General features: G+C 38.1%; 1 protein-coding gene and 1 non-coding gene across 2 annotated transcripts in view; one reads left to right on the forward strand and one right to left on the reverse strand.

Moving 5' to 3' along the window:
• Positions 1–26,464, reverse strand: part of ME1 (malic enzyme 1) — a 194,634-nt gene that overhangs the window by 55,966 nt on the left and 112,204 nt on the right. The window lies entirely within an intron of this gene.
• TRNAS-AGA (transfer RNA serine (anticodon AGA)) lies at positions 11,644–11,719 on the forward strand. Its single transcript has one exon. It is a non-coding gene; the product is annotated as a tRNA-Ser (tRNA).

A 26,464-nucleotide genomic window follows, 5' to 3' on the forward strand; every position in this document is an offset into this window, starting at 1 on the left:
TCCTCTCTTTACCTCTGAGAAGTATTCTTACTTCCTTATTTCTAATCTTTCAATAGACTTGATTGCCTCAACTTTACTTCTCTACATTAACAGCTTCAATTTTTCCTCCATTTATCTCTTTTGGTCTCCAAGGATTCTTAGGATTTCCTGATTTTAAAACTACATTGTTTAACCATAATAAAACCAAAACTAGCCTGACCAGGTGGTGGTGCAGTGGCTAGAGCATCGGACTGGGATGCAGAGGACCCAGGTTCAAGACCCCGAGGTCACCAGCTAGAGTGCGGGCTCATCGGGTTTGAGCAAAGCCCACCAGCTTGGACCCAAGGTCACTGGCTCGAGCAAGAGGTTACTCAGTCTGCAGAAGGCCCACGGTCAAGGCACATATAAGAAAGCAATCAATGAACAACTAAGGTGTCGCAACGAAAAACTGATGATTGATGCTTCTCCTCTCTCTCTCTTCCTGTCTGTCTGTCCCTATCTATCCCTCTCTCTGACTCTCTCTCTGTCCTTATAAAAAAACACACACAAAAAAACCCCACCAAAATTATGGTTCTTTATCTTTCTCCCTCTCCTCTTTAACAATCCTCTCAAAAGAGAGAACAATAAACCTTCCCTCATTTTTCATTTCTTCTCACTATTATGCATATAATTCAAAGACCATCTCAAACCACCACATCTTGTTACCACAATGCAGATGAAGTCTCTTTCTTCTGATTCAACAAAATACTTTAGAATTAGGCATTTTCCTATCATTGTGGTTGTTAACATATTATTATATTTGTCTTTGATGAACTATCTTTTTTAATCACATAAAATTCATAGGTAAAAACTGGTATTTAAATTTTTACATATTTTTATTATTAGTAAAGCTTAGCACATTTTCCCATATATATTGGTCATCTCTAATTCCTCCTGGAAGATTATGTGGTATTAGTTTCATTTCTATTCTTACAGTCCTTTTCTTCATTATTTCATAAAGCTCTTTACAAATTAAGAATATTAACTTTCCATTATATGTTATAAAATGTTTCCCTACTCTAGTATACTGTGCCATTAATCATTTACAGTATTCCTTTTTTGTTTTGGTTTTTGTTTGTTTTTATCAAGTGAGAGGCAGGGAGGTGGACAGACTCCTATATGCACCCCAATCCTGTATCCACCCGGCAACCCCCGTCTGGGGCTGATGTTCTGCCCATCTGGGGCCTCGCTGCTCCATTGCTCGGCAACCAAGCTACTCTAGTGTCTGAGGCAAGGCCATGGAGCCATCCCCAGCACCTTGGGCCAACCCGATCATTTGAGCCATGGCTGCAGGAGGGAAAGAGAGAGAAAAAGAGAAAAAAGGGAGGGGAAGGGGTAGAGAAGCAGATAGTAGCTTCTCCTGTGTTCCCTGACTGGGAATTGAACCTGGGACTTCCACACATCAGGCTGATGCTCCACCTCTGCACTAACCAGCCAGGGTCTATTCCTGTTTGTTTTTACAAAAGAAATTTAATTTTTTTATGTGGTCAGATCTTTTTGTTTATATATAATTTCTACCTTTGGTGGTAAGCTTATTCCAGTCTTCTTCACATACATTTTAACTATTAATCAAAACGTTCTCCTAATTATATCATGGATTTATAGAATAATTAATCTGTTTAGCATTATTTTTTTTACTATTTGGATGTACAATTTTTCAAAAGATAGTTCAAAGTTTCTGTTTTCTATATATTTCACCCAACTACGCCAATAGCAATTATTTAACAGTCCATCCTTTCCCTCATCATCTATAACTAGACACTATATTCTAATGTACAGTATAGTTAGTTTCTGTGCTCTTCTCTTTTATTCTACTACTGCTAGTGACAAGAAATCTTTTTTCACTTTTAGGTGTGTGTGTGTGTGTGTGTGTGTGTGTGTAGTCGCTTATTCTTCACAACCACACTATGAGGCAGGTAGTATTATTATTCTCATCTTAGAGATGAAAAAATAGGCACAGCATGTTGAAAATGCTGGGTAATGATAGTCTAATAGTGATGATTCGGCTCCTAATCTCTCTATCCAGAAATAATGCCTTCCTGCTATAATTACTATGGTTTTTAAATAACTCTAAAATTTAGTAACGTTATTTATGTCTCACTTTATTTTTTATATTTATTTTTAAATATTATTTTGTATAAGTTTGAGGTGTATACTCTAATGGTCAGACAATCATATACTTTACAAAGTGGTCTCTCAATATTTCAAGTACCCACCTGGCACCATACATAGTTATTATAATATTATTATTGCTCATTTTTTTTAATTATTGATTGATTTTAGTGAGAGAGGAATGGAGGGAGGGAGAGAAAGAGAAAGAGAGAGAGAGAGAGAGAGTGAGAAAGAGGGAGAAACAGAATCAATCTGTTCCTGTGTGTGCTCTGACCAAGGAGTGAACCTGCAACCTCTGTGCTTCAGGACGATGCTCTAACCAACTGAGCTATGTGGCCAGGGCTCTTATTCTTTTTAAGAATTTGCTTGGCCCCTGGTGGGCATGCCGGGTGGATCCCGGTTGGGCGCATGCAGGAGTCTGTCTGACTGCCTCCCCGTTTCCAACTTCAGAAAAATACAAAAAAAAGAATTTGCTTGGCTATAGTAATTATTTAAAAACATAGGTTCTAGAGTCAGAGCTCCTGGGGTGAAATCCTGTCCTCCTTACTTATTCTGTATCCTTAACTGTTTTGTGTCTCTGTTTCTCCATTAAGAGAAATGAGAATAATAATGGTATCTTATAATAAATTTGTTGTCAGGATTAAATAAAGTGATACATGTAACTGCTCAGTGTATTGACAATGGCACATGAGTACTCTATGATTACCAGATATTTTTATTATTTAATAGCAACAATAGAAGCCATGAACAGTGAAGTAATTTCATTAAGAGAAAATAACTGTTATGCTAGAAAGTATATTTGGCAAAGCTATTCTTCGAGAGTAAGGGTGGAACAAATACATCTTTAGATAAATAAGTGCCAAGGGACTTTTACTAAAGAAACTTATAAAGGATGTATTTCAGGAATAAAGAAGGTATGTGATCAAATAAGCCAGTAAAATACAAGTAAAATCAAGTTTTTACCTATATAAAATAGCTACAAAAGATAAGGCTACTTTTAGCTTGACTAAGCAGGGAGGTTGGCAAATTTTTCCTCAAAAAGCAAAAAAAATAGCAGAACAAATCCTTCAAACCAACCATTTCAGTACCATGGAAATCAACTAAAGGCAAAAGAAACAAACATTTTAAAGCACAATGGAGGAGCAAGGTCAGTTTCTGAAAGGAACAAATGTTATGTTCCTTAAATATGTGATGCCATTCTAGGAAACTCTTTAGCTTTATTAAAAATTACTAAAATGTTATTAAGAATGTATAATGACATATCTATGTTTATAAATTATTACTTTTTTTTTTTTTTTACAATCTTAGCAGAGAAACAAACTTTGTGGTAGCAACTGGTTACCTAAACACAAATATCGGTCAATAATCCACCAGTGTTTGCAACGGCTCCTTCCCTTGTCTTTGGTTACCACGCAGGCTGTTAGAAGGTAAAGGCTGCATGCTTTGAGACAGTACCCTCATGTGTTTGCCCCAGTGTGTCATGTACTAGTGGTCTAGCAGCATCTGATGATCTGTCATTATGTCCCAAAGCAGCAGAACCCTGTGGTTCCAGCATGTGAGGAGGAATCAGAGCCTTCTCAGTTCTATTCCTGGATCTACCACTTAGTTGATGGTGTGGTTTTGGGCTTGTTACAGTTTTTCTGTGGTTAAAATGAAATCCCCTCAATATGGTTTGCCTTTGGTGTTTAGGACACAATGCGGTCAGGCTATAAATTTATACCATTTTAAGTCAAGTCAGGGCATAGAAATAGGTAGAAAACAGTGCACTAGATCCCAGAGTATTTACAAAAAGTTTGTTTTAAAATTATTTCTTGGAGAATACTTCTTATCATTTTTAAATCCATGATTTTTCTCTACCTGGTAGGTAACTCTTCTTTGACTCCTAAAGATTTAGAAAGTGCCATTCTGAATTCATTTTGGGATACAAACATCTTGCATCATATAATAAAAGAAAGCCATGTAAAGGATATTTTGTTCATAGTAACCAGTCTTGTCACTATGAAAATTTTAAACAGTAGAACATAAGGAAGTTAGCCAACTCAATTCTATATAACTATGAAAAGAACCTACTATTTTATGATCAAAATATCACATAAAATAGTGGGTGTAAAATGGTTTTAAAAGTTAACAGAAATACCACCCATAAAACTAACATGAAAGAATTGTAGAGAATTTTCTCTTGTGGCATTGTTAAATCAGACAGAAACCTTATAATAGTGACTAATGACGAAATTTAGCACTTACTAAGTGCTAGACACTGTGCTTGGTGCTTTATAGGGATTCATTTATTTCACTGTCTCAGTAACCCAATTAAAGCATGTATTGTTATTATACATTTTACAGATAAAGAAACTGACGCTCAGAGAGATTAAGGGCCATGGTTGAGTTCATGCTGCTATTAAGTGGTAGGGTCTGGACGGACCTTTAGGGCTCATGTGTGGAAACTACTATGTATCTGGCTCCCATCATCATAATCAAGTCAATGAAGTGAACAGTATATTTAAAAATAAAAAGATTGGCCCTGGCCGGTTGGCTCAGCGGTAGAGCGTCGGCCTAGCGTGTGGAGGACCCGGGTTCGATTCCCGGCCAGGGCACATAGGAGAAGCGCCCATTTGCTTCTCCACCCCTCCACCGCGCCTTCCTCTCTGTCTCTCTCTTCCCCTCCCGCAGCCAAGGCTCCATTGGAGCAAAGATGGCCTGGGCGCTGGGGATGGCTCTGTGGCCTCTGCCCCAGGCGCTAGAGTGGCTCTGGTCGCAACATGGCGACGCCCAGGATGGGCAGAGCATCGCCCCCTGGTGGGCAGAGCATCGCCCCCTGGTGGGCGTGCCGGGTGGATCCCGGTCGGGCGCATGCGGGAGTCTGTCTGACTGTCTCTCCCTGTTTCCAGCTTCAGAAAAATGCAAAAAAAAAAAAAAATAAAATAAAAAATAAAAAAAATAAAAAGATTGCACTGATAAAATAAGGGAGTATAATTAATCAAAAAACTAGCAAGACTGCATTTATATGCATTCAATAAAATACATATTTTTATTATATAAAATACATGTATAGGCATATATTGGTGAAAACACTGGTCTCTCTTTGGTTATAAACTATCAAGAATTCACTCTAAGCAGGCCAACCAAGAATATTTTGATTTTTCCCAGGAGATACAGTAAAATGTTTTTTGGGGTTTTTTGTGTGTGTATTTTTTAAGGATTTACTAACATGGCCACTACGCAACGTTCATGATATAGAGCACTCAAACTCTGATCGGTATCTTAGATATAATGCACTGCAAATTATTTTTAATAATGTAACTAAAGTCTGGAGGAGCTCAAAGAATTAATCAGCAAATAGGAAGCATGGATCTTGCCCTTAAAGTGCTGACAGTCTCATTAGGAAAACAAAAGATAGAAGAAAAAAAAAGAGAGAGAGAGATTCAAATTAAGAGCAAAATCCGTGGTACAGGAAGAGATAACTATAGGGTTTTAGGAAGACAATATGAATTAGGTGAAGCTTAAGCTGAGCCCTTGGATAGGATTCAAATGAGGGAAAGAATGAGGTAGGCAGTTAAATCTCAGAGTTCTCAAAGTTTGTGCTGGAGGACACTGAGGACATTAGTTTGAGGAGCTTCAGAAGATCAATACTGGTTGCTGAGTTTCAGATTATGAATTAGTTTTAAATGCTAAGATAAGTAATTTTAAATTGACTGAAGTTCTCTTTAATCATTCAAATTTAATTTTTTCCTTTATTTATTTTCGAGAGGAGAGAGAGTGAAAGAGAGAGAGAAAGAGGGAGAAGGGGAAGAGGAGCAGGAAGCATCAACTCCCATATGTGCCTTGAGCAGGCAAGCCCAGGGTTTCAAACCAGTAACCTAATTCTTCCTTTCAAGATGTGTAGCTGAACATGAGTCCATTTCTTTAATTCCCTGTAATATGTCTCCAATTCCTACTACTTCATTTCTATATTATTTCATACCATTTAGATATTCCTTTCATGTCTCTTTTCATTCTTTTCTATTATATTTTGATGAGACTTCTTAATTATCACTGTGACAGTGAAGTTTATAAATATTCAGTGTCCACTTTTTCACTCTTTTCCTCCTATAATTTTCCCCTTACCAAATTCACCAATTCTTAGAGATTCAGTAATCATCTTCAGACAAATGACTTCTATGTCTGTATCTCTGATGCTGATCTTTCAAAGAAATTCCATGTTGCCAAAATGATAAAAAAAAAAGACTTGGAGAAATGTCATATTATGAATCTTTGAATCTTTTTTTCTTTAGTGATGAGTAAATTTTTAAGAATATTTTTATATATTGTCAACTATTCTTTCTCAGTAATGGACTTTTGTAAAAGTATCTATATAAAAAAGTCACAACTTTTACATCAAGGACAAGTAATGATTCAGAAGCAAAATGAAGTCATTTTGTTTGAGTGTTGTCTGCTTCTCAAAAAGAAAAGAAAAGAAAAGAAAAAGCCAACAGTTGGTGGGTGACATTATGAGTTCCTTAAAATTTAAGAAATTATGAAGCTGCATTTATAACTAAAATTGCTATATAGTATATTTTAGTAAAAATCATTTTAAAATTACTCCTTGTTTCCATAGTTATAAGGGAAATCTTTTCCCTTATGATTTTAATACATAAATATAAAACTGCTAGAAATTCTGAACTTTCTTCCTTATAAAACATATTATCCAAACTTTCCTAATTTCATCACTGGCAACACCTATATCAAAATGCTGTAATCACTTTTTTTTTTTAGTGAGAAAGAGAGAGTGAGAGAAACAGAGAGAGAGAGAGAGAGAGAGAGAGGGACGGACAGACAGGAAGGGAAAGAAATGAGAAGCATCAATTCTTCACTGCAGTACCTTAGTTGTTCATTGATTGCTTTCTCATATATGCCTTGATTGGGGGGTTCCAGGTGAGCCAGTGAGCCCTTAACTCAAGCCAGTGACCTTGGACTCTAGCCAGCGACCTTGGGCTCAAGCCAGCAACCATGTGGTCATGTCTCTGGTTTCATGCTCAAGCTGGCGACCCCACACTCAAGCTGGTGAGCCCATGCTCAAGCCAACAACCTCAGGGTTTCAAACCTGGGTCCTCTGTGTCCTCAGCCAACGCTGTATCTACTGTGCCATTGTGCCATCACCCGGTCAAGCAAAACACTTTCCATGGAGCCTTTCATCTAACATTCCAGTGGTCAAAATCTGCTATGGCTTCTTCCAACACATCTTTCATATTAATCATTGTTTCTAGTATAAGTGCCTTAATTCAATTTCAGGATTTTGGACATGATTACAGAGTACTACAAGCTCCTATTAAGTCTTCTTGCCTTTGTTTTCTTCCCCACTGAAATCAATTTACACACTAAAAAAAAAGTTGTCGCCTGATCAGGTGGTGGCACAGTGGATGGAGCATCGGTCTGGGATGTGGAGGACCAGATTCGAGACCCTGAGGTCACTAGGTTGAGTGCGGGCTCATCTGGTTTGAGTGGGGCTCACCAGCTCGAGCCCAAGGTTGCTGGTTCGATCGGGGAGTCACTCGGTCTGCTGTGGCCCCCCGGTCAAGGCACATGTGAGAGATCAATCAATGAGCAGCTGAGGAGCCGCAACGAAGAACTGATGTTTCTCATCTCTCTTCCTGTCTGTCTGTCCCTATCTGTCCCTCTTTCTGACTCTGTCTCTGCAAAAAAAAAAAAAAAAATTGTCATGCTATGTTAAAGCTAGTTCCATGTAATGAGATCTCATCTAACTTTACCTCCTGTTCTCAAAAGGAAACTGTATCCTTTCTTCCTTTATTCATTTATCATGATATACTGAGCACTTACTAGGGGTAAGCAAATGTTCTAGATGCTGTTGACACACTTCTGCCCTCACCTCCCAAACCTTACAGTCTTATGGGTAATACAGTAAGTAAGTTTTATAATACAATTTGGTAAGTACTTCAATAGAGAAAATTCAGGATACCAAACACAGAGAAGAAGCACCTGTCCAAAATTAAAGGGATTATAGTAAGCTTTCTAGAGGAAGCTAAGGCCTGAAGGATAAGTAGGAGTCCACCGAGCTTAGAGAAAAGGGAAAAAATTGAGGCAGAGAGAACATCCTCAAAGACCCAGAGTTAAATAAATCAATGGCATATTCCAAGAACAGAAATGAACTAAACATGACTATCACAGGGTTCGAAAGGAAAGAGACAAGAACTAAGGCTAGGGAGGTCAACAGAACCAGATATGTAGAGCCTCTAGTCTGTGTTCAGGGACTTACGCTGGATCCAGAGAATAGAACATTAACAGGAGAAGGACACAATCAGTTTGTATTTAGACTAACTCTGTGTGGTCAGGGTGAAGAACGGACTAGAGAGGGGCAGGCCAAGATACAGGAAGTTTCCTTAGGAGGCTGCAGCAAAACTCCAAGTCTGCATCTGGAAAGAAAATGGCAACAGGGAGAAGTAGATGGAGTCAAGAAATATTTAGAAGACAGAATTGACAATATTAGGTGAAGAGAAGCAGATGATGAGGAAGAAGAAATCAAGGACAAATTCCAAGTTTCTAGCTTTGCAACTTGGTAAAGAATGGAGTTTATTAAGAATGTGAAATGTACCTGATCAGGCTCTGGAGCAGTGAATACAGCATTGGACTGGGATGCCGAGGACCCAGGTTCGAAACCCTGAGGTCACTGGCTTCAGTGTGGGCTCATCCAGCTTGAGCGCGGGGTCACTGGCTTAAGCATGGGATCATAGACATGACCCCATGGTCACTGGCTTGAGCCCAAAGGTCACTAGCTTGATGCCCAAGGTCACTGGCTTGAGCCCAAGGTCTCTGGCTTGAGCAAGGGTCACTCACTCTGCTGTAGGCCCCCGGTGAAGGTATATTTGAGAAAGTAATCATTGAACAACTAAGGTGCTGCAATGAAGAATTGATACTTTTCATCTCTCTCCCTTCCAGTCTATCTATCCCTAGCTGTCCCTCTCTCTGACTCTCTATGTCTCTGTCAAAAAAAAAAAAAAAAAAAGAAGCTGAAACCTCAGGAGAAGAGATGTAGACTTGGTAAGGAAGATCACAAGCTCAGTGTTACATGTGCTGCTCTTGAGCGACCTTAGCAATATGCAAGCAAAGGAAGTTGTCGTGGGAAATTAAGATGAATGATTTTAGTATTTCAGAGTTTGAGTAGCTGCAGGTGAAGATAAGGGCCGTGATATAGCCATGAGTGGGTATCAAAAGTGGGTGTGATATTAAGGACCATTAGAAATGAAAGTTTTAAGAACAAGAAAGGCCAATGTATAAGAAAGGTCATCCACGTGGAAATTGAAGTGGGTTAAGAGCAAGACTTTGAAATTGGCAAGCGGAAAAGTACCCATCTGCTTTACCCTCTCCCCCTCTCTCTTCAATCTCTCTCTCTCTCTCTCTCTTCCCCTCCTGCAGCGATGGCTCAATTAAACCTAGTTGTCCCCAGCACTGAGGACTGAGGATTGCACCTCAGGTGCTATGAAAAGTCTGGTTGCTAAGCAACAGAGCAATAACCCAGATGGGCAGAGCATCACCTCCTGGTGGGCTTGCCGGGTGGATCCCAGTCGGGGTGCATGTGGGAGTCTGTCTCTGCCTCCCCTTCTCTCATTGAATAAAAACAAACAAACAAACAAAAACAATAAGAGTGGTTAAACTAGCAGGAGACAGTAGTGAAGAAATTGGGAGAAGATATTTAAAACCCAACAGACATAAAAAATTTTTTAAAAAGTGTACGTAGGGGTGACTACATAAGCATGGAGCACTAATAGTCTAAAAGGAACAAAGTGAGAAGGCACTGATTTCATCTCCCAATCATAAAACATCACATGGGCCAGTAAGAATTATTGTTATTTGAAAGCACTTTAGGAAAAGCGGAGGTCTTAAATGAGAGCCATGCTTCAGTAAAGCAAGAAGGTAAAGGGAACATCTACTGAAGAAGTGAAGACATAATTCCTTTTATTAAGACATAGGTTTCCAACCTGGAACACTGAGGTTGCCAGTTCGAAACCCCTGGCATGCCTGATCAAGGTCCATACGGGAGTTGATGCTTCCCGCTCCTCCCCCTTCTCTCTCTCACACTCTCTCCTTTTTCTCTAAAAATGAATAAAATCTAAAAAAAAAGACATAGGTTTCCAAAAGCACAGTGGAAAGGTTTGAGAGGGAGTGGAGTATGGGGAGTTTGGTTTAGGGAAGAGGAAACAAAACATGAAGTATGAGAAAGCATAAAGTAGGTGAAAGAGTATATAGAATTAGACAAATGACAGGTTATTTTTACATTTAACAGGAGACCTAGAAAACAATAATGTCAAGCAAGATTTTCTAAGAATTCTGTCCAGAGGCCACCTGATGGACTACAAAGGTGGGGGGTGAGGAAATGGGCATGTGGGAGGGGGAAGATTGCATCCTGGTCTCTGAGTCAAGAGCAGCATGGGTATAGGCTAAAATCCACAGGGAAGCTTCGCCTCTAAAGGATGATCTGTCCTTCGCCATGCCATTGTATCATAGTTTGATCGGCCTCATTTCTCATGCCCAGAATGCCTTCATAAAAAGGATACAGAAATTTAGGAAATGCTTTTGTAAACTACATCTTATAAACTGACAAACTTACCATAGAGAATTAAAGGTCTCCTCAAATCCATGTTCCAGTAAATATCCCCAACCTCAATTATGTCATTTACTTCTGCAGATTGAATCACTAAATCTGTCCATGTCTCCTTCTCAATTTAGTCTAGATCAAACTGTTTATTTCTAAAAGCCAAAAACTTCCACAAAAGACAAGGGATCAAGTTTTGAGCAGCAAAGAGGATTGTATGTTATTTTGCTGCATATTATCAGAGGCATAAAGCTTGAAAGGTCCTTGGAGACCATTTATCTGCAAGTATGCTCAGGAAGGTTAAACAACACCCAAGATTACAGGAGCAGACAGACACACTAGTGGGTACTGTCACCTAAGAGAAAAGCCAGAAAGGCCAAGTACAATGGACACTTGTGCCAGTAGACCTTTTTTTTAAAACATAGGAAAATACCTTCTCTTATTTCAAACTATAAAAACAAAATATTTTCAGAGAAATTTGTCAGAATTTAGGTATTCAAGTGAATATAAATGCTGTCCTTCAGAGTGCCCACTTTCAGATTATATATTTACTCAGTGATGCTGCAACTGCTCAACTACTTTCAAAGTGAGTTTAAAGTCATGTATGGTGAGTGAATTAAGGCAGTCAGAGAAATCTAAGAACCATATGATTTCATTATGTGGGAAATATAAAACAGCAACTCACAGACATAGACACATACGGTGGTTCCCAGAGGGAAGGGGTGGAGGATAATGAAGGGTAAAGGGGGCCAAATATACGGCGACAAGATGATTTGACTTTGGGTCGTGGGCACACAATGCAATCAGTATACAGATCATGTACCATAGAGATGTACACTTGAAACTTAGAGATCTTATTAACCAATGTTACCCAATACATTTAAATAAAGAAACAAATAAAATTTATTTTTGTATAAGAAAATAAAATCGCCCTGGCCGGTTGGCTCAGCGGTAGAGCGTCGGCCTAGAGTGCGGAGGACCCGGGTTCGATTCCCGGCCAGGGCACATAGGAGAAGCGCCCATTTGCTTCTCCACCCCTCCACCACGCCTTCCTCTCGGTCTCTCTCTTCCCCTCCCGCAGCCAAGGCTCCATTGGAGCAAAGATGGCCCGGGCGCTGGGGATGGCTCTGTGGCCTCTACCCCAGGCGCTAGAGTGGCTCTGGTCACAACATGGCGACACCCAGGAGGGTTGCAACATGGCGACGCCCAGGATGGGCAGAGCATCGCCCCCTGGTGGGCAGAGCGTCGCCCCCTGGTGGGCATGCCGGGTGGATCCCGGTCGGGCGCATGCGGGAGTCTGACTGTCTCTCCCTGTTTCCAGCTTCAGAAAAATGCAAAAAAAAAAAAAAAAAAAAAAAAAAGAAAAGAAAATCATTTCATTGTTTCATAGTTCTATCTTGTACGTGATTTTCGTCCCTCCTTCTTAACTATCAATACTAGATTTGAACAAATATTTTGTGCACACGATCCAAATACTAACTTGGATCAATGTTCTTATTTAATTTTCTTTTTAAAAACATTTTTTTATTTTATTTTTTGTTCATTTTTAGAGAGAGAGGAGAGAGAGAAAGGAGGAGGAGCAAGAACATCATCTTTCATTTGTGCCTTGATCAGGTCAGGAAAGCCTGGAGTTTCAAACCAGTGACCTCAACATTCAAGGTCAACACTTTATACTCTGGGCCACCACAGGTCAGGCTTATTTTATTTTCAAGACTCAGTATCAGCCTCAAAGGATTTGTCTTAAAGTGCCATCATTGTGATGTTTGAAAGAATTGCTACAGGATGTAAAGATAGTATTGCAAGTGGAATTCCAAAAGTACTCAGTATTAGCAGTAAGCATTGTAGAGTTCTAGGGTATTATTTGAAAACAGGTAATACTCATTTGGATTCTAACTTTGTTTTCTAAAAAAAATTACAGTATTTTTTTTAGTGAAACCTCAAAATCAAAGTAAAAATAAAAAAATGTCTATGAATGTATAAGTACTTAAAAACTTTGAAAGATGATATCCATTCTTTTGCCACTCAATAACAGAAATCTATACATACTGAGAAAATCTGAGAACTGCTGTTTAGAAATAGCTGAAGGCACAGATCCAATGTAAATTACAAATGTGGTCTCTCTGGCACACTTCTCTGGGCCAATGTCATAGTTTTTTTTTTGTTTTCTTTTTTTGTATTTTTCTGAAGCTGGAAACGGGGAGAGACAGACAGACTCCCGCATGCGCCCGACCGGGATCCACCCGGCACGCCCACCAGGGGCGATGCTCTGCCCCTCCGGGGCGTCGCTCTGCCGCGACCAGAGCCACTCTAGTGCCTGGGGCTGAGGCCAAGGAGCCATCCCCAGCGCCCGGGCCATCTTTGCTCCAATGGAGCCTTGGCTACTGGGAGGGGAAGAGAGAGACAGAGAGGAAAGGGGGGGGGGTGGAGAAGCAAATGGGCGCTTCTCCTATGTGCCCCGGCCAGGAATCAAACCCGGGTCCCCCGCACGCCAGACCCATGCTCTACCGCTGAGCCAACTGGCCAGGGCCCAATGTCATAGTTTAAACACCATCCATCTTCTATAACTAGAACTCACCTACCAATAATGTATCCTGAAGTTTTGTCTATTTATAAGTCCATAACAATAGTATTTCTTATGGGAGTACTATTGCCTGATAATAATACAAATACCAAAATATCATATTCCCTGTTTTATTAATAAGCTCTTTTCTTCCTGCATACTGGGGGCCTCATGAACAAAGCCATCATATGTTCCTGTGCTATGGAAGGTCAAACTATTTCTATTGGCACCTGTACATATACTAACTTGTATGTTGATGCTTTTTCCCCCTTAAATTAGCTCAATAATTAGTTGACGTAATTTAATCTAACATACTAAAAATAGAACTCTATTGCAGAATTCCTGCTTAATTCTGAACAATTATTAGGGAAAAAACAAGATGTTGTTCTAAGAATTGTTTTAACTTACCTTTTGTATTAAACCTTTTTTTTTTTTGTATTTTTCTGAAGCTAGAAACGGGGAGAGACAGTCAGACAGACTCCCGAATGCACCCGACAGGGATCCATCGGGCACGCCCACCAGGGGGTGACGCTCTGCCCACCAGGGGGCGATGCTCTGCCCCTCTGGGGCGTCGCTCTGCCGCGACCAGAGCCACTTTAGCACCTGGGGCAGAGGCCAAGGAGCCATCCCCAGCACCCGGGCCATCTTTGCTCCAATGGAGCCTCGGCTGCGGGAGGGGAAGAGAGAGACAGAGAGGAAGGAGAGGGGGAGGGGTGGAGAAGCAGATGGGTGCTTCTCCTGTATGCCCTGGCCAGGAATCGAACCCGGGACTTCTGCACGCCAGGCCGACACTCTACCACTGAGCCAACCGGCCAGGGCCTGTATTAAACTATTTTTAAGTGATTCTATTTCTTTTTTTTAATTAACAAGTACACTCAAATTTCAGTCTAAATTTTAAAGAATACAACTCTGTCTCTGCCAAACAGACATATTTCCAAAATCTGGTTAGCAAAGCTATGTTTGTGGTGAAGGAGGATTTTCAGTAGTTTACTGAGTTTACATGGGGGTGTATGGAATTATGATAACATTATTTGTAAAACATAATTTTATTCTGATATCACTGAGAAATATCAGCAAAGACAAGTAATTTTAGTACCTAACACAGTACTTACTGAAAAAACACTGAAAATAAAGTTAATATTCTAATTCCCTCAAGGATCTAAGTACTTAGATTTGAGTTCTGCCTCTTCACTTACAAAGGGAGTCTTTGGCCCTATCTGGTTGGCTCAATGGTAGAACGTTGGCCTGACACGTGAATGTCCCAGGTTCAATTCCCAGTAAGGGCACACAGGAGAAGTGACCATCTGCTTCTCCACCCCTCCCTGTCCCACTTCTCTCTCTCTCTCTCTCTCTCTCTTCCTCTCCTGCAGCCACGGCTTGACTGGTTTGAGCAAGTTGGCCTACCTTACCGAGGATGGCCCATGGCCTGGGCCTCAGGTACTAAAAATAGCTCAGTTGCCAAGCAACCAAGCAACAGCTCCAAAATGGCAGAGCATCACCCCACAGGAGGCTGGCTGGTTAGATCCCGGTTGTGGGGTATGCGAGAGTGTGTCTCTCTGCCTCCCCTTCTCTCATTTAATAATTTTTTTAATGGAGTCTTTGGGGTCAAATTCTCAGTCTTTCCACTATCCTTCTAAGAACTCCTTTTGCAATTCTTAATCAATAAAAAGAACTAGAAAAGTATACACAACAGAGGTCAGATGAATGACTCAGGCCACCTACTACCATCCAAAATATTCATGTGCTCAGAAAGTGACTCTGTCACCAACTGATTAATGAAAGTGAGGAAATAAAAATCTGATAAATTTGTTCTCCATGCAATCCACATGGAGATTTCTGAATAAAACTATGACTATTAATGAGGCAGGCATACATGGCAATATGGATAAATTCTGCATTGTCCAGATAGAAAAATTTTTGTCCACTTATTTTTTATAAATGTGCAAGAACATAAATGACATCTAAAAATAGATAATTATAGTTCATGTTTTTAAGAGTATTAGAATTCCATGCTCACCTCTAGACAATAGGAGACTGATTTTTAAAAAGGTGAAGAGAGACAATGAATCAGTTTCTTATATCTTTTTCTTCTTATATATACACATAAATATTGTGTATATGTGATATACTTCACAATTGATAATCTATTGGAGGATATCCGGGAAACAGGAACACAGATACGTAACAATTGATAACCTTTTATAATAAGCCTATAGTATCAACATTCCCACTCAAACAACCTAACTAACCAATTCAAATGTTGCATTCTTGTTTTGTTTTCATACTCTGTTAGTTTTATATTGAGTAATGGAACTGCCAAAAGGTAGAATATTCTTTAGAAAAGACAAAATGAAGTGCTTAGAAAAATCTAAACACTGAATAAATGACAGTATCTATAAAGTCACCTTTAGGAACAATAAGTTACTGTAAGAGTTTCATGTCAGGCTAAGACTTTTCCTATGCCTTCCTTTCTTTAAAGTCAACTCTAATGATATAACATTTACATACAATAAAAAGCACCCATTTTAGGTGTACAATCTGATTAGTTTCTATACATGTATATTTGCAAAACCACCACTATAAGCAAGATATAAAATTTTCAACATCCTCAGAAGCTCTCTTGTATCCCATTCTAGTCAGTCCCCAGCCTGACACTGGCCCACAGACAACCACTGATCTACTTTCTATCATTACAGATTACCTCTGTCTTTTCATATAAAAGGAATAATATAAATTAAATCTTTTGTATTTGGTTTCTACTACTTGACAGGATTTTTTAAGATTCATTCATGTTGCATAAATCATAAGTTCCTTTCTATTGCTGAATAGTATTCTTTTATATGGTTATAGCACATGTGTTTATTATGACAAACAGTTACTTGGGTGGATGGACACTTGGAGTAATTCCAGTTTGAGGATATTACAAATAAAGTTGCTATGAATACTTTAAGGTTTGCATTTTTTCAGCTTCTGGTCAAGAGGGTGGTGTAGGTAAATGTGGTATACACATCCTCCCACAACCACATTAAAAACACAACTAAACTACAGAACAACCATCATTCAGAACCACCTAAAGTAAAGCCACATGGAGACGGGTAGGAGGGGTGGAAATGTGTAATGGGCTGGTCTCACATGATGGGTCAACATTGAGAGGCATATGTTGGCTGCAGAGATCCCCCCACCCCATAGCAGGTCCTCCAGCCCAGGGTTCTAGTGCCAGGATGAGACATCCCCATACCTTCTGGCTGTAAAAACCAGTGGGGGGTTAAGGTTGAGTAAGACGATGGGTGCCGGAGTCCCAGGCTATTATTCTTAAAGGGTTGGCACACAGACTTACTCAGACACACTCCGTCTGCATTCCAGCTCTGGGGAGCAGCTCAGAAAACACTAGGGACAAATGGAGAGAAAATGAAGAGTCTGGCATGAGGACAAAAGCTGGAGAGGCAGCTGTCTCTCAGAAAGAAGTGCGGGCAGACAGTTCCTTTTCCGAGCTCTCCCCACACAGAGCCAGCAGGTGGATGCCATACAAGCCCCCATCGACCCGGGTCACATTGTTCACTCACCTTGGCGATTCCCTGAGATCCCACCCCACCAATCTGCAGGTCCATCCAAGCTGTTTCCAGTGACATTTCCATACTGAATGGCCTGTCTTGGCTCACGTTTCAGACTTTTCTAAAATCTCTCAAACAAGCAGCATCTGACATCAGTGTGGCCCATACCCCTTGCTAAGCCAGGCCTGGCAATAGTTCACAGCCTGGCCGCCCCTGGGCACCTCCAAGCCTAGCACAAGTAGCAACCATCTGCAGATCACTTTGTAGCTGACGCCGGATGACCCCAGACACAGCATATCCAGTGGACAGCTTCACACCACATTGAAGCACCACCCAACTACCTCCATAAGCAACACACTCAAGCGGCAGACTCAGCGGGCACCAGGCACACTGAAGAAGCAATTCTGCGTGGGGTGGGCCCCTGCAGAGCTGATTCTCCACTTTACTTGCAGGCAGTCCTTGCAGCCAATTGGCCTGAGGGTCAAACCCTTCCCCTAAGGTGTCAACAGCAAGCCAGGTTCAATTACAACAGAAAAGTGTACACACTCCAAATGGAGGAGGATTCACCTGGAGTTCCTAGTTCAGTGGCTGGGGAGGCTGTGCTACTGGGCCCTACAGGACACCTACTACGTTAGGCCACTCTATCAAACCCAGAAAACAGAGTGGCTCTACCAAATACATAGAAACAAACAGAAGGAGGCTACCAAAGTGAAGAGACAAAGAAACATGTTCCAAATGAAAACAGAACACAACTCCAGAAAAAAAACTAAACAAAATGGAGACAAGCAATCTACTAGATGCAGAATACAAAACACTGCTTATGAAAATGCTCAATAAACTTAGAGGAAGAGTAGATGAACCTAGATGACTAACAAGCTTACATGAGCTTAATTGTAACCCTTTGAGTAGTGTGAACGTTCATGTACGTCCTTGTGCCTCCTGACCATCCAGAGTACAATCGATTTATTTTAAAAATGTATAAGGCAACATTAAAAAAAAAAGGCAAATGTATGTTCTTCTTGTTTCCATAAACTGGTTATCAAACAAACATGATTTTAAGTTAATAAAACTGCAACTGGAACTAATTTCATTTTTTGAAGAAAAAAAACCCAACTCACTCCTGGGGGTCAGGGAGCATGAAAAAAACTCACTAGTCAAAGGGTTAATGACCATTGTGAAGTATTGTTTCAAATATGTGCTAATTTTAAAAACTGAATTATTTGTCTTACTATTGAGTTGTAAGAGTTTTTTAAAAGTATATTCTGGATAGAAATAATTCATCAGATATATGTGTTATGACTATTTTCCCCAATCTGTGGTATTCCTTGTCATTTTCTTAAGAGTAGGTTTTAAAGAGCATTGTTTTTAATTTTGTTAAAGTCCAATTTAACATGTTTTTCTTTTATGATTTATGCTTTCTGTAAGAAATATGTGCCAAACCCAAGGGCACAAAGATTTTCTCCTACATTTTCTTTTAAAAGTGGTATAGTTTTAGCATATGTTTAGAGCTATGATCTATTTTTGAGTTAATTTTTGTGAGTAAGCATGAGATGTGGGTTGAGGTTCATGTTTTCCTTTTGAATATCTAATTGTTTGAAGACAATTTCTTTTTTTTGTTTGTTTGTTTTTGGGTTTTTTTTTTGTATTTTTCTGAAGTTGGAAACGGGGAGGCAGTCAGACAGACTCCCGCATGTGCCCGACCGGGATCCACTTGGCATGCCCACCAGGGGGCGATGCTCTGCCCATCTGGGGCGTTGCTCTGTTGCAACCAGAGCCATTCTAGCTCCTGAGGCAGAGGCCATAGAGCCGTCCTCAGCGCCTGGGCCAACTTTGCTCCAATGGAGCTCTGGCTGCAGGAGGGGAAGAGAGAGACAGAGAGGAAGGAGAGGGGAGGGGTGGAGAAGCAGATGGGTGCTTCTCCTGTGTGCCCTGGCCGGGAATCGAACCCGGGACTCCTGCACACCAGGCTGATGCTCTACCACTGAGCCAACCAGCCAGGACCTGAAGACAATTTCTTAAGACAACTATCTTATCCCCACTGAATTACCTTGGTACTTTCTCTAGGCTCAATTAACTATACACACATTGGTCTACTTTTAGATTTTCTATTATTTTCCATTGATCTATCCTGTTTATTGTTCTATTGTCTTATACCATTATCATACTATATTAATTTACTGCAGCTTCATAATAAGTTTTAGATTTGTGGAGTGTAAGTAGTGATGGGATTCAAATAATTTAACAACTGGTTCTCTGCCCTAATGACTTTTAAGTATAAAAAATGATATACTGAAAAGTAGTTTATTATTTCATGCATTTAATACTTAAATAAGAACAAAAGAGGTACACAAAACTAGATTGTTATAAGAAAGTTTTAAAATACTAATGAAAAAATATTAAATAATACTGACAAAGAAACAATAAAACTGTTCTTTAAGTTTCCATATTGCTTCTTGATCGGCATCCTCACTTGCAATTTTTTTCACCTTTGGACTGAATGAACATTACTACAGGCAGTCAGAATACACTGTTGCACAGATGACATTAAAAAAGAGGAAGAAATGTAAATTTGTGATTTCCACATTGGGCAGCTGTTCAAGCGCCCACCTTAGAGAGAACCCTGACTACAAGTGTCATTTTAACAAGCGGTTTGCCAAACTCAACAAAAATTAGGTGTCAGTTCTGCCAAACCAGTGCGAACCGGCTGAATCCCACCGAGTGTATGTCCTCCAACTTACTGCTTTTTCAAAAATTTTTTATCTACTCTATATAAATCTAAGTCCTTTGCATTTTCTTATACATTTTGAATCATCTTGTTAATTTGTATAAAAGCCTGCCAGGTTAAAAAAAAATTTTTAATTAATTTACACTTTTGTATCAAAAATTTTAACAAAAAATTTCAGTTAAATAGTATTGAACTTCCTTAAATGTATTATATTATTTGGGTCTGTAGATAGATAGTATGCCTGCATGTAAAAGTAAGTTTTAAACATGTACTTATTTCACTACCAAATACCCACATGTATATTTGACATAATATTTTAACAATAGAGAAAAACATTAAAAATATTAATGCTCCCTACACAATTTTATGAAATACTTACATTATACCATATTTATTTCAGACCACAAAAATGTCACACATCAATTGAAACTTCCCCGGCCCCTCCTGAATACCACTTTCCTCAAGTAACCACTCTGCTAAATTTACTATTTATCATTCCTATGTGTGTTATACTTTTACTATAAGTGTATAACATCTAAAAACAAATATGATATTGTTTTCAAATTTTATATACAGTACATGGATAACTGTATATGAAACTGATGGAGAATGAATATTTGCTTCTTATGATAATATGGTAGTACCATTATTAAGAGTTCAGGTTGAATGTGTTGAAATGTCTCCTTTTACATTTTTTTCCCTCAATTCTATGATTCTTAGATATAGTCATGAAAACACATAAAGCATTAGTTCTTTCAATTTTTGTGCACTATACAATATTACACAGTATATCGATGGCACAATTTACCAACCTTCCTATGGATGGACAATTAGATTGCTTCCAATTTTTCGTTACTACGAGCAATGTTGCTGTGAAAATTTCTGTACATGTCTTCTTACGAACAAGTTTCTCTGGGGCGCAAGAGCTGTGCAGTAAATTACGATAATCTAAACTACACTGCCAAAGTATTTTATAAAGTTACACTGCTGTAAGCAGTGTATTTGTTCATCCACAGCCTCACAAGCATTGGCTTTGTCAGATTTAAACATTTTTGTCAATCCGATGGACTTGAACTGGTATTTGATATCTGTGGAATGGCAGTATGGTGCTGGACAGCCATGGCAATGTGCTGTGGGATTGCCCTTCAAAAAAGCCATGCTCTTCCCAGGGAGTGCCCAGTCAGTTTTTCGGCACAGCAGCAGCACTGGGGTCTGGCCATTTCCACTGAATGTGGAACTCATCTAACAAGCAATCTTTGCTCTGGAGCTCCCCATTGGGTTGCTGAGACTCTGTCAGATACTTGTTAGCTAGCCTTCAGAACAGATAAGGTTCTATATTTCTGGAGTAATGCACAAAAATTGAAAGAACTAATGCTTTATGTGTTTTCATGACTATATCTAAGAATCATAGAATTGAGGGGAAAAAATGTAAAAGGAGACATTTCAACACATTCAACCTGAACTCTTAATAATGGTACTACCATATTATCATAAGAAGCAAATATTCATTCTCCATCAGTTTCATATACAGTTATCCATGTACTGTATATAAAATTTGAAAACAATATCATATTTGTTTTTAGATGTTATACACTTATAGTAAAAGTATAACACACATAGGAATGATAAATAGTAAATTTAGCAGAGTGGTTACTTGAGGAAAGTGGTATTCAGGAGGGGCCGGGGAAGTTTCAATTGATGTGTGACCCAGATGTGCATAACGGACTAAAAGGCTGTCACTGCCCAAACCTTTCCCCTGCCTGTTTATGCTTCACAGGCACTACTTCCAATACACTTTGCACACTTCAACTCCATTTCAGAACTGCTCCATGGAAAACTCAGACTGATATGACTGAGTAGATTAGAGCTCAAGCCTCTGCTGAATCCAACTGCTTGGATTTGTATCCTAGCTCTACTCATTGCTTCTGAATGTTGAGCAGGTTATTTAATTTCCCTAAACCTCAGTGTCTTCATCTCTAAAATGGAAATTATAATAGTACTGACCTCAAAGGTATGACCTCACAATAAGCACACAATAAGCACTCAATAAATACTAGGTTTGTTGCCCAATGTATTTCCTTATTTATCATAAGAGTGGTGATTAAGCTCACCTGTATGAAACCAAGGCTGAGTAAACAAAACCTGGAAATATTGATTGTTCCTTTCCTTAGATATATGTGTATAATTAGTAGGTATTGTAACGTAGAGTGATCTCAAGTAAAATACTCAGTGATAACAAATATTTCTGGTTTGATTATCTTTGTCAATGATTAATTTATACTCTAAAACTTGTTTCTCTACATTTGTGTTTGATTTTTTCTTATAATAAATTACATATACAGGTAACATTAAGGAATATAAACTGTAACAGTAGAGAAATATTGTTGAGAGGCTTTGTTTAAGTGCCTTTTCTATCAAAGTGCAGCATATATTTGAATTTCATAGTCTACAAATCGAGACTGTTTTATTAGCTTACTTTTAGGAAGATAAAATCAGTCAAACAATATTATAAAATTTTCCCAAAATATTGCAAAAGTCAAACATAACCAGTATTCTTTTTTAAATTGACATTCTCCCTGTAATTATTTTCCCAGAAATACCCACCCGTTCCCCTTTTTTCACTAATAGTTTCCTAAAATTTAAAACAAGTACGGTAGAAAATAAATCAATCTGTGAAGAAAGGTCAGGAAAGCTCAGTAATTAATGCATTCTTCTTGCATGCTTATCCTCAGAAACCAGGTTAATGAGAATTTAGAAAAGTAATTAGTGCTTAAGAATGGCCTGAGCATTTATTGCAATGTGATATGAGTTCCTATCTTCAGTTTTAAAACTAGGAGCTCAGCCAAATATAAACTTCTGGAATAAGTAGATTCTTGTAAAAACAGAAGTGTCCATTAACGTTTTGAAATATATTTTCTGTCTCATTCTAAAAAGCTCCATAGCAAGAAAAATAACTTCTGTATTGCTTCAAAACCCCTTATGAAATATATGCCCAAAGGTCCTCTGTAATGCATTTGTGCAAATAGATCATATATCTCTTTCGTTAATCGATCCAAGGGAAAAAAAACCCACACAAAATAGTGCATCAAAAACTGCTGGAGCAAGTGGCAGGAAGAGAAGAAGATTTGTACTATCTAGTCAGTAAAATGAATTACCAAACTTCAATTAATTAGAATACAGAATTATTTGGTTTTCTAAGACATATATACTTTAAAAATATATTTCTTATCAAACTATATCTACTTTTTCATACTATAACTTATAAATTACCACTCTTCATTTGTATTTTGTACTTGTTAGCTAGCCTTCAGAACAGATAAGGTTCTATATTTCTGGAGTAAATGACCAAAATCCCTCTTCTTCTTAAAACCTCCTCAAAATAAAAAATTAAAAATAAATAAATAAATAAAAGCTTGATCTCTATGCAGGACATATCCTATATAACCATTACACTTTCCTCTGGCCAAAGTAATCACTACATCCTTTAGGGATTATAAACACCAGTTTCTCAGAAACTTGTGCTACAGTGATGTTAACTGGGATTTTGCAAAAGCAATCCTTCCCCAAATGGTTCTGAGAACCAGTAGGCAAAACAAAATAAAACATGTCTCTTCACTCAGCATTTGAGTTCTCCGAATATTAACATACTATTCATTGTCAGCTGATAATCTCTGAGAACAGGATGCATCATATGTGAATTCATCATTCTACTTAACTAGAAACACTTTTCCAAAGCCCAAAAGAGTTGGAAAGAATATTGAGAGACCCTGCATATACAACTTCCAGCATAGATTTAAGAGAGGTTCTCAGTTGTTAAACAGTTATAATAAAGAACAAAACCTGTAAGAGTTCATTACTGTTTTATACTAGGTAAATAGAATAAGGATGTCATTTTCTTTTCTTTTTTCTTTTTTTATTTTTAGAGAGAGAGAAAGGGACAGGAAGGGATAAATGGGGAATGGGGAGGAGGAGAGAGATGAGAAGTATCAACTCGTAGCTGCATCACTTTAGTTGTTTATTGATTGCTTCTCACACATGCCTTGACCCAGGAGCTCAAGTCAACCCCGTGACCCCTTGCTTAAGCCAGCAACCTTGAACTCAAGCCGACCACCTTGGGTTTCAAGCCAGAGACTTTTGGACTCAAGCCAGCAATCTTAGGGTCAATGATTATGTGCTCAAAATGTGATCTGGCCCTCAAGCTGGCAAGCCCATGCTCTGGCTGTGACCTTGGGTCTTCAAACCAAGCCTTCAGTGTCATTGTAGACACACTCTCCACTGCACTACCACTGGTCAGGCAGAATGTCATTTTTTTTTAAAGGAAAAAATTTAAATATATTATTAAAGCCAAAAACTAGGTTAATTTTAAATGAAGAGAAATCTGTGGCTAAGAAGAAAAATAATCATCATCTAACAAAGTATCCCACACAAAATTTCAGAAAAAGACCTTTTATTTTCTGGTAATACAAATGAACAAGATCTCAAAAAGGAATAAGCTCATGATGCAAGGATATTTCTATGCCAAAATTATTTACTGGTATAGCTCCAACTCTTTTCAAAGCTAGACAATATGAAAATTCACAAAGTTCCAGAAAATTCAAAAGGGACAAAATTTTTAATAGAAGTATGTCAAATGACAACATATAAACATAGTTTCATGAATACACCAAATTTTCCTTTCCTAGGGATGGCTCTATCAGATCACGAGAAAAAAGTATGTAGCAGTTTAGTGGGGGGGAAAGAGAAGAATGTGGCTACCACTGAGTCACATGGAGGCTGTAACTGTTTTTGTAAAGTTGACAATGCTTAAATCATAAACATATGTGGAGTAAAGAAATTCCCACTTTTTTTTTTCTCATATGAGCTGTTAGTCACTTTGTTTTCCCATAAGCTGATAACAATAACATTTTGTGGATTCTGTGGTTTCCAGAAAAAGAAAGAGTGAGGTTTATATTTTCAAAGCCCAGTTAAAAAATAAATTTCAGCAAAAGAGAATACAGATTCAGAGATGCTGGTTGTAAGCAAAATTTCCAAAACTATGGTACATTCCAAATTCTCCACATACCAAACAATGTAAAGACAATACGGGATATATGAGATTATAACTTCAAGTAAAATTTTTCAGCTTCATAATCATAATATAAGACATTTGAGAATGTAGACATCATTAAACCAACTCACCAGATAAGACTTAAGGACCCTAGAAAAACGAGTATGAAGTGTCCTTGATACCACCAACGCCCAAGAAATACACAAATCCACAAAATTCCCTTTGAAACAATGCCATAAAAATGTCTTAACAATGTCACAAATAGTAACAAAATGAAAGATTGTTTTTCCTGGAACATATGCTACTTTAAACTTGTCATTGCTATGTTTTAAATTTTAAAAGGTACTGATTTCAAAAGGTATGGAAGATAATTTATGTATAACACACTTTAATTTTATCCAAACACAATATTGTAGGCCTTAAAATGGAAGTATATGACAGATTTTTTAAAACCAACTGAAATAGGAGAAAGTGAAACAAAGGAAATCAGGATTCAAGCTGAGGAAACTTACATGTTATGCTTTCAAATAATCCTATGGTTCTGTATCAGGGAAGCTATGCTTTGGCTCGTCTCAAGGGTAATCAGAAAGGCACTGCAGTCAGCTACTACTTTATCCAGCTCCCTAAACCTGAGGGTTAGAGTCACATAGCTAACTCAGATGAACTTTCCACTGAAATTTAGGACATAGCATATTTCCCCTTGTATAAGACGCACCCTCTTCGAAAAATTTGGGGTCTAAAAACTGGGTGCGTCTTATACAATAGTTGTAGATTTTTTAACTTGCATTTTCCACTTTTTTGCACCTGTTTTTGCGCTCATTGTTGAAGACCAGTGTTTCGTCATCAGACACAGATGAGGAAAAACTAATGGATGGGAGTTTTGACAGTGATGAGGAGTTATATGAATTTTATGGTGAATAAAACTTGAGTTCAATAACTGTATGCAATATTTTTTTCAAAATTTATGGCCCCAAAATTAAAGTGTGTCTTATACATGGGAGCATCTTATACATGGGGAAATACAGTAGTTATCAAGTATTTACAGAATTAATTATTGAAAGCATGTGCATATTCAGTGTACTTATATATATATCCAAATAATTTTATACCTCTATAGATTTTATATTGATGTTTATATATCTCTTGGTAGAATTAATATTTAAATGTAGGCTAATTATATAAAAGTGACTAAGAGCTTCTTAAAATAAAGGCAAAAAAACAAGTTATAAAAGTATATCAGTTTCCAAAATAAGAATTTCAAGTTATATTTTATAAGAAGACATAAGGTTTTAATATTTCTATGAGCACAACTTTTGCAAAACCACTTTTAATATAAACAATGACTAAATATATTATATTGGAATGCTATTTTTTTCTTGCTTCGAATCACAGGAACTTTAGTGTCAAGACTGCTTTCCAAGATTTTCATTGTTATCAGTGTTTAACAAAATATTTTTAAAAGTTATAACTCAATCAAATATCTCAACTCAAAACTCATATTTTAAGCAAATTCCTAAAAGTTAAGGATTTTGATTCTATGATCAAAAACATTTCATGATTGAAAGGAAGTTTTTCCTCTATGATGAAACATTTTTTAATCTAAAAAAAGTTAAGAGGTTATATTCCCGTATACTCAATTTTACTAATAAGCTAAAATGATTAATTTTACAGTGCCAAATTAAGTGAAAATGACTACCATTTTTGAAAGGTTTTTACATCTGCTGACAAAGATCTACTTTATATATTATAAAAGTTTTATTACACTTTGCTGCTTTAGCTAAGTTTTATTACTCACATGTGTTCCTTATGGACCTTATTTGGTTATGTGCCTGTTAACCATTTCATGTCAAATATCTTATTTATATAA

This window comes from Saccopteryx bilineata, chromosome 1, assembly GCF_036850765.1.
Source record: "Saccopteryx bilineata isolate mSacBil1 chromosome 1, mSacBil1_pri_phased_curated, whole genome shotgun sequence".
NCBI lineage: Eukaryota > Metazoa > Chordata > Mammalia > Chiroptera > Emballonuridae > Saccopteryx > Saccopteryx bilineata.